The following is an 8,504-nucleotide window of genomic DNA, read 5'->3' on the forward strand; positions in this document are numbered from 1 at the left end:
GTGGCAGGGAGTAAATGAGCTGTCTTCTGGTCTCATTTTAGAGCTATGCCCAGCACACAGCAAGCAAGAAAGTGTCTGTCTCCCACTGCCTCCTACCCTCTAAACAAGCACCCCCGCCCCCAACCAAGTTCTGCTGGCCTGTGTCCTCCTCTCACCAGCATCCTCCCATCCCCCAACAATGTCCCCAAACCAAGTTCTGCTGGTTGCCTTGAGCCTTTGTTCATTTGCTTCATGGGGTCATTCCTCTTCTTATTGTTCACCCTGATACTTCTCTACTCATCTCCCCTTTGGATTCAGCTCTCAGTTCACGCTTCCCAGAGTCTTGAAAGCCTTAACAAGACATCCACGATGCAATACTGAACAGTGAGCATGGTGAGGGAGGTGGAGGTCATGTCTGCAGGAGCTCAGTGTCCACTGAAGAGATGAGACTGGCCTCAGAGAGGTTCAGTAGCTTTGCTGAGGCCATGCTGTACAGAAACAATGTTCCCTAGAAAGCTGAATGTGGGACTCTCTGAAGCTCCACTCAAACTACCCACAATGCTGCTCTTTCCCTACCTACCGACCATCTCAATGGCCATCAAGGGTTCTGCTCAAAATAGGTACCCAAAGGATGTGCTGTGTGCTTGAACTGAGTTCAGTGTAATCAGGTAGACCCTGGCTGGGTGTGGGGCAGAGTAAAAGAAGATTCTTGGCTATGCCAACTTTGGAATCATGGAAAGAGGAGTTTGGAGAGACAGAGAAAGAACCAGAGCCAGGGAACGCGAATATTCCAAAGCCTACTCTGATCAGCTCTTCTTGTCCAAGATGGAGCAATACTGCCCTATACTGAGCACAGTGCTACTGTGCCCACACCCAGCAAGGGGCTTTGCTCAGCTAGAGCTGGCACAGCCTGGGCCCAGGCATCTGAGACAAGGTTGGTCCCACATCACCAGAGTCCTGAGAACATTGCCCTCCCCAACCCTGTGGGCTCAGAGCAGGAGGCAGACAAGTCACCTAGGTCAAGGAGAAGACATTTGGGGGCCACATATATTGTGTTAGGGTCTCTGAGAAGTGTAGATGGCATCTGAGGTGCACAGTCTGTCTAGCCATGGTGGGCTTCCACTGTCTCTGTGGTCTTCGGTTCCCTAAAAGCCTGCCCCTCCAAGAAGTACTTGCGCTCTCTCTCTCTCTCTCTCTCTCTCTCTCTCTCTCTCCCCCTCCCTCCCCTCCCCCCCCTCTCTCTCTCACACACACACAATGGGATGACAGAGGGGCTGTGCACCCCCTCCTTCCTTGCCCACTCTGCTGCTTTCCCACTCGTCTCTCTTTAGGATTCAGTTCTAAGTCCTGGCATCCCATATCCTTGACTGTTCTTAACAAGACAGGAAACTTATTCATCATGCGGTATTAAAGGCTGAGCCCAGAGAAGGATGCAGAGTTCATCTTCAAGAGCCCAGTGTCCATGAAGACAAGAGATGACTAAGCAGCAGAGGGTCTGGCCTGAAAGCTCCCTTAGCCACTTGGTGTGCAGTCCTTGTACTGAGCAAGCAGGGTCTTTGTGACATCCAGGAGCCTGGTATAAAGGAGCTCCCAGCAGTGTCCAGAGCCTGTGCCCAGAATCCTATATCCTGGCCTTTTATATCCTAGAAGCATAAAACAAAAGCCTAAGGTTGACAGTTCAGGATGTCCCTTAGAGTGTGTGTGTCTGTGCATGTGTTTGCATACACAAACGTCCCTGAGCACCCAAGGCTACCAGCAAAGTTCCAGTAAGCCACGTGGGCACAAGCACAACATCTGAATGATGGGGTTATTAATCAGCAGCTCCAAGTCAGCATGGGGAGACCAAGTGTTCAGCCTCCAGCTCCAACCCAGAAAACAGACCAAATGTGATGTTTGAGGGCCTCAGCCTAGGGGGACATCCTGGGGCAAACACTGGCCCAGCTGTCCAGGAAAGAAATCCTGACAAGCAAGAGAAAGACAGCTGCCTGCTAAGGGAACAATGACTTATGCAGCCTCAGAATCAAAAGTGACAGGGCTGAGAGGAACCCAGAAGTACACACCACACACACACACACACACACACACACACACACACACACACACATTTGCGTGTGCATGCGCATACACATGCACACTATCGTGCAACTCAAAGAGAAGCATGGTCTTGGGAGGAGCTGTAGGCAAGGGTTAGGATTTTAGTGGGCTTTGCTGCAATCCAGCCTTATGTCATTTTCCCCTACTTTTTCTGCCTTTGCAGATGCTGTGCTCCCCACTTAGGCAGGGACTCTTTAGTAAGCAAACTCCTACTCACATGTCAAAACACATTTCTTCGTGTTCTTTTTTCCATGCCACTAATCCAGAAAATGCCCCCACCCAGGGCAGACATGCTCACATCTGTTTGATCCACAATGCCCAGCAATCACTCTGAAGACTTTCCTGGAAGATGGGGTCCTAGATGGCTTTGGGTTGGATTTCTACTGTCACGTCTGCTCTTTAATGGGTATCTGAACTGGCACTGTGGTCCTTCCTCTCTTACCCACTCATTCTTTCATCATCATAAAACTCTCCCCCTACAGGAAGCCCGCCAAGACCTGGTTAGTTCTCTCTCCCATGTGTTAACCTTTATGTCTCTCCAATTTATCAGAGACAGGAGAGCTAAACTGCAGTCTGCTTTTCCCGCCTCAGCTCTCTCTCTAAGCTTAGGATACATCCACCTTGCCTAGACACTTAAAATTACCACAGGACCAGAAGGCCATCTGCAAGCATTTGCTGGGAGCTTTACTGATAGAGATCAGGGCACTAGATTGGTATTCCATCCAGTGGTGGGAAAATCACCTTTGGGGCTGAGGGAATGGATAGAGTCCTGCCTCAAAGGTGTCCCTTCTTAGACCACTTGTACAGCTCTTGTGGGGTTCCAGGCCAGGCAGGAGGTCTGCTTTCCAAGAGGGCTTGAGCATCTCCCTGTTGAACTGTCCCTCTCTGCAGGAAAGGTAATAGAAGTGAGGTGCATGACTGGGTGCCGGCCAGTAACCCCCTCTCTGTTCCCCTAGGTGGCCCAACCAGGCCAGGCACTCCAGGACCAGCCCCTGTGGACACTTTTGGAGCAGTACTGCCATAGGACCACAACTCGAAATTTTTCAGGTATGCATGTTGCCAGTCCCCACCCCATCCTGCAGTAATCCTGGGACCTGAGGGGGGCCCTGGAGCTTACACAAAGAAGCACACAGGGTAGCACACAAAGCCCTGGCTTTAAGGCCCAATTTGGCCTCTTCGTTGAGGTCTTTGAATAGTATCCTATTCCATTAGAACTGTGGGATCTGGATCAATGACAAGAATTTGGCCAGAGAGTCTCTTCTTGTTCACTATCCCTGTCTGGACACCTGGGGGAAAATATCAGCTACACTGGTGTGTTTAGGAGCCCAGAGAGAGGATGACCCTTCTGCTTTCAAACTCAGTCAAAAGGCAAGACTAGCAAAAGGTGTAAAAACATCTCTGGTTGCCGTGGCTACAGGCATCACCCCAATATGGTCCTGTGAAACAGAAGCCAGGCTCTGGGCTCTGACCCTCTGAGGTTTCCAGAAGCTGACTCGCACAGTGAGGGGACGTGCTGCTGAACACTGAGGAGCTCTGGGGAGATACTTCTAGGGCCCCTCCCTCTCTCCCAGACTTCCAAAGGGCTGGTTCACAGAAACACCATGGAAAGAGAACTTAGGAGGGTGAGAGTATCCTGTGGCTCAGAACCTGTCAGGGCTCAAGGGGACAGGAGTGCTGGCCAGCCCTGGATATCCAAACACAACCGAGGCAGACATAAAGGAGTTAAATCCGACCGCCTGCACCTCTACTATGGGGCTGTCCAGAACTCAGCTCTCAGAGTCACAGACCAATCTTGTCCCACCTCCTCCATGAAGCAGCTATGTGGCTTTGGGCAAGGCACTGTCTATATGAGTTTCCTAGACTACTTGGGTGGCTGGCTGAATTCGAACTCATCTTCTCTTCTCCCTATTCTTGAGTCTGGAAGGGCATGGCTCAGGTTGATTATTCCAAGCCCCCCCTCTGGCCTTTCCTGTTCTCAGGTCTTCCTCTGAGAGGGTGTGTCCCACCTCCTCTTCTTAGAAGGCCACTCATCCAATGAATTGTGCCTACTGGCCAAATTGCATTCATATTATTTGAATCATCTCTGGAAAAATCCCAGACCGAATTAAGACCACATTCTGAGGTATTAGGACTTTGAAAAGCTTGGAGGGGCAGCATTTATGTCAGTTTCTTCGTCCATTAGAGTTAGGGTTGAAGTCTATCTAAGAGGCACACTTTGGCAGAGGGGACAGACAGCATGGGCCATGCCTAGCAGACATAGGCAGGATAAGAGGTCCCTTACTTCAGGAGTGCCATCCCTTCCTTCACTTTGTCATTGGAGGAAACACTGCTGTTCAAAGACACCCTGGTCTCTCCCTGTCCTCCCTGCCCAGATGTTTGGAAAGGTGGCACAGATGTCCCACCCCCAACTTGAGTTGAGGGAGAAAGTCCTTGGACACCTGCCCTCCCTGCCTAATTTTTAGGGCCTATGTCTGCTGACAAAACACATCTGAACTAAATTTAAACAAAATTTGGTTGAAAAATCTTTTTGACTCATAAGATAAGAGCTCATTAACTCACAGCACAGCAGTTTTGATAGTGCCTCGTGTCCCTGAGGAGTTCCTCGCCTTGCTTGTTTGTTTATTTTATTTTATTTTTTGATGTCTTTTGGCTTTTTCACTTTGCTTTGTTTTCGCCAGAAGCAAGCTGTGATTGTGGCCATGGCTTTCTAACCTGTGCTCCTCTCTAATAACTGAGAGTGAATGCTTCCTTGTGTCATTAAATATTCATCCAGTGGATCGCTGGTGATGCTGCCTAGCAGCCACTGTGAGGACACATCACCCCTCATTAGCCACGGCCCTGGGGTGGACATGGGAACTGTTAGGATGCCTGCTGGGCCGCAGAAATTGCTTCTGTTGTCCCCACATGGGAGCAGTCTCTTCTCTTGTGTCCACTAGTTAGGAGAATGTGGAATTGACTAAAAAGTGCAAAATAAAGCAAAACCGCACTCACCATCCTTCAGAGACTCTTACATGCGAACACCTGAAAAGGAAGAAAAAGGAGCAAGGGGGAACATATGCAACCTTCAAGACAGCGCTTCCTCCGGGAAGGCACCCGTTGGCCTGACTGCTAATATCTGTTCCATTGGGCGGCCAGCTCATTATGGTCACTGCTATACAAAGGCCTCCATTAAAGAAAAGACCATAAAACAAGTTTAGTCCATGTGTATGTGGGCTGATGATGACAAGGGACTGTAAATCAAAGGCTATGACCAATTGTGCTGTATGCCCCTGTGGTCCAAATAAATGAAACAATCCACAGAGTCAGGAGAGCAATTATAACTTCCAGCAAGATTTTAATGGAATGTTTCTATTTTATTCATCGCACATGCATTTATATATATTTGAAAAATGCTAGGGAATTATTGAGAGGCATATTATTTATTCTATTCAGAGACAATATAAGGGTCCAGAGGCATCCAAGGAATCTTTTAAGTAACTTTCCAGTCCAAGATGCATGGCTACTCATACACAAAGACACTCATGCACACACAGGAAGGCATACTACGATTAGAGGGGCAGGGAGCCTGGCCAGGCAGATAGAACCCTGGGTTTTCCTCAGCCCTGTGGCTAAGGAGCCTGTTTGGTTCTTTTGATGTTTGTTTGTTGGTTTGCTGGTTTGTTTTCCCATGTGATGGATACCGTCTCTGGAGCATTCTGATGGGTGTTGGGGACTCTGGGGAAAGTTAGGCTTGCCCACCCATGGAACCTCAGGTGGGTAGAGTTGGCTAAGTCTGGGTTGGTAGAGCTTTAGTGAGACCTAGAGCAGCCCCTATGACTAGGGAAGCCTCTTGAGCAGTAAGGGCAGAAGAGGTAAGACCGCAGTTGCATGCTTGCAGGGAGAGGAAAAGAAGCTGCAGAGTTGAAGGGAATTCTAAATGGTGGGAGACCTTGGCAAAGCACAGAGGGCTCAGCCAGCAACAGAGTGAAGATGGGGGGCAGGCTTCACCAAGTGTCTTCTTTATAGTGCCAAAGACACTGGCTCCATCCTGGAGGCTGTGCGGAGCCAAACGTGGAAGTAAGACGACCTGACCACAATTGCAAAGTCTTCCCATCTTCCCTGTGAAGGAAATGAGAAGCCAGCTGTGGTGCCGCAGAGATGAGCACAGCTGGCAGACTGGCACAGGGAGCTGGCTTTCCTTCTCTGCGTGTCTGTACAGTGCATATGTGGGTGGGATTGTCACTACAGCCTTTCCTGGTCCTGCAGCGTGGATCCATTGTTGAACATCCGGACACCACGTCATCTCTGTTCTTAGGCAGAGTTAGGGGAAGTATGACCTGGAGCATCCCTCAATGTCATAGTTTAAGGGAGTTGCTCCACGCCTCACTATAACTCCCAGAATAAGATGGCATTGCTTGTCCTTAGCCATCCCTAAAAAGACTTCCTGTGTGCACCGTGTCATGGAGGGCAGCCTCTCACAGAAGCAACGGCCAACCCTATGAGCCTTGTTGTCCACTTGGCACTTGCATGGTTGGGGGTGTGAATGAGAGCATGCGTAGTTTTGCCTGAGTGCAGCGCTCTGACAGTCTCTGTGGTGCTCTGCAGGCCTATTTAATGGCATGGATGGGGCTGTGCAGTGGATGTGTCTAAGCTGGCCTAGCATTATTCATCACCACCATAGCTTCTATTAGTGGTGACCCAAGACGTGAGACACTGAGTAGCAGAAACACATCCCTCAGCCCAATTCCTCATGACAACAGGGCCCTCCCTGGCACCTGATCCACTTCCCTGAACCTACCCTGCAGTATTCCTGGCCCCACTAGGCTGAAATGTACCTACTTTCCAAATATGTGTCCTTTCATGCCTAGCTTGGGTCTACCATAGGACTGACTGGAAGTCTCAGGGACCTCTGTCCACCCCCCTCTTCCTCTTTACTAAACAGCCTCCACCTTGATTGTATAGAGCTGGGTCTAATCTAAGGAAAGCTATCTTTCCATTTCTGCATTTGCCCCCTTGCGAGCAATAGAGTGAGCGGTGAAGCCAGTTGTTTAACATCTCGAATCGTGTACCAGCTGTGCCTGTAAACATGATATTATGAAGAAACGGTGCAGTGTCCTAGGATCCTAGAGGTCTTAGGTATTCATACATTTAGGGTGCACAGTAGCTTTTGGTTCTGACACTGAACTGATCACTTTCCAGAGGAAACTCTGTCAAGCATGCAAGTCACCCAGTCCCTATTCTGTAGAAATCTGCATGTAAAAGGATAGGTCAGAAGTGCTCACCACATCCTTACTGTGCTATGTGTCTCCTGAGCCAGAGCTCTGATTAGGAATAAAGTCACCCTTTGCACTTGACTTGGTTTCCTTCTTCTCCGTGCCGTGACAGTATATGAAGGGCCATCCTTTGCTAGTGAAGAAGACTGCATCCCTGTGAGGACGGACTCAGCCAGTCATGCTCAGACCTAAGACTCTGCCGAGATTTGGACTGGAGTCCCAACTGTCCATCCAGGAGGCAGAGGACAGATCTATCTGGTAGCTCTGCCTGTCAGTCTCCCTGCCAGTTGGCAGGTCCTAGAGAGAGTCCAGGGCTCAGGCTGGTTACCACTTGCTCAGTCTCTCACAAACTCACTTGCTGTGTGTGGGGATGAGGGCACCATTAATATGGAGGCTAGGAAGACTACAAAAGCAATGGCATGTTCTTTGGAGGGCCGGCCTCTTTAGGGGGGCTTTGGCCTTCACTCGCACCTGGTCCCCAATGGAGGGTGCAGGGGGACTGGACTGGTTCTAGACCCTCTTACACCATGTCTATAGATGCTCTGGACTGTGAAGGAACTCAGAAAACATGCCACTGGTGGAGAAAAGCCAGGAAGGCTCTTGCCTCAGGCAACATGACAGAAAGGAGAGGCAAAGCCGAATCCAGACTGAAAACACACACACACACACACACACACACACACACACACACACACACACACACACACACCTAAGCAGGTTCCTCAACCTAGGCCCATCCACAGTTATAGGCCCACCCTGAGCACTCTACAGGGTGCTCACTCCTCCATTCTTGTGACTTTTCTCCCCTCCTCAGATAGCCCTGCTTAAGCCAGGAGAAAGAGACCCGTTTTCACCTCTCACTCTATCTGGTGCCCAGGATACTAAAACCATCAAGTCTTCCAGATAATTTTAATTAACGTCTTCCTAGATATTTTCATCTCACTGCTGGTGGCAAATCTGCCGGTGTGAAACCTGGCGTTGTCACCAGTTCCTGGCTCCTGCCGAGAGCCATCTACCTACTCCATATTTTCTCCATCTCTCTTAGACCCTCTCTGGTAACCTGCAACCCTCCGGGGCCCCTTCAATCCATTTCCGTCCCCAGGGCACAAATCTGCTGCTGGGCCGACTTGTTGCCCCTATCCATCTCTAGTGTACTCCTTTGGGAGGATAAATTTCAGG

Source organism: Rattus rattus, chromosome 6 (assembly GCF_011064425.1).
Source record: "Rattus rattus isolate New Zealand chromosome 6, Rrattus_CSIRO_v1, whole genome shotgun sequence".
Lineage (NCBI taxonomy): Eukaryota > Metazoa > Chordata > Mammalia > Rodentia > Muridae > Rattus > Rattus rattus.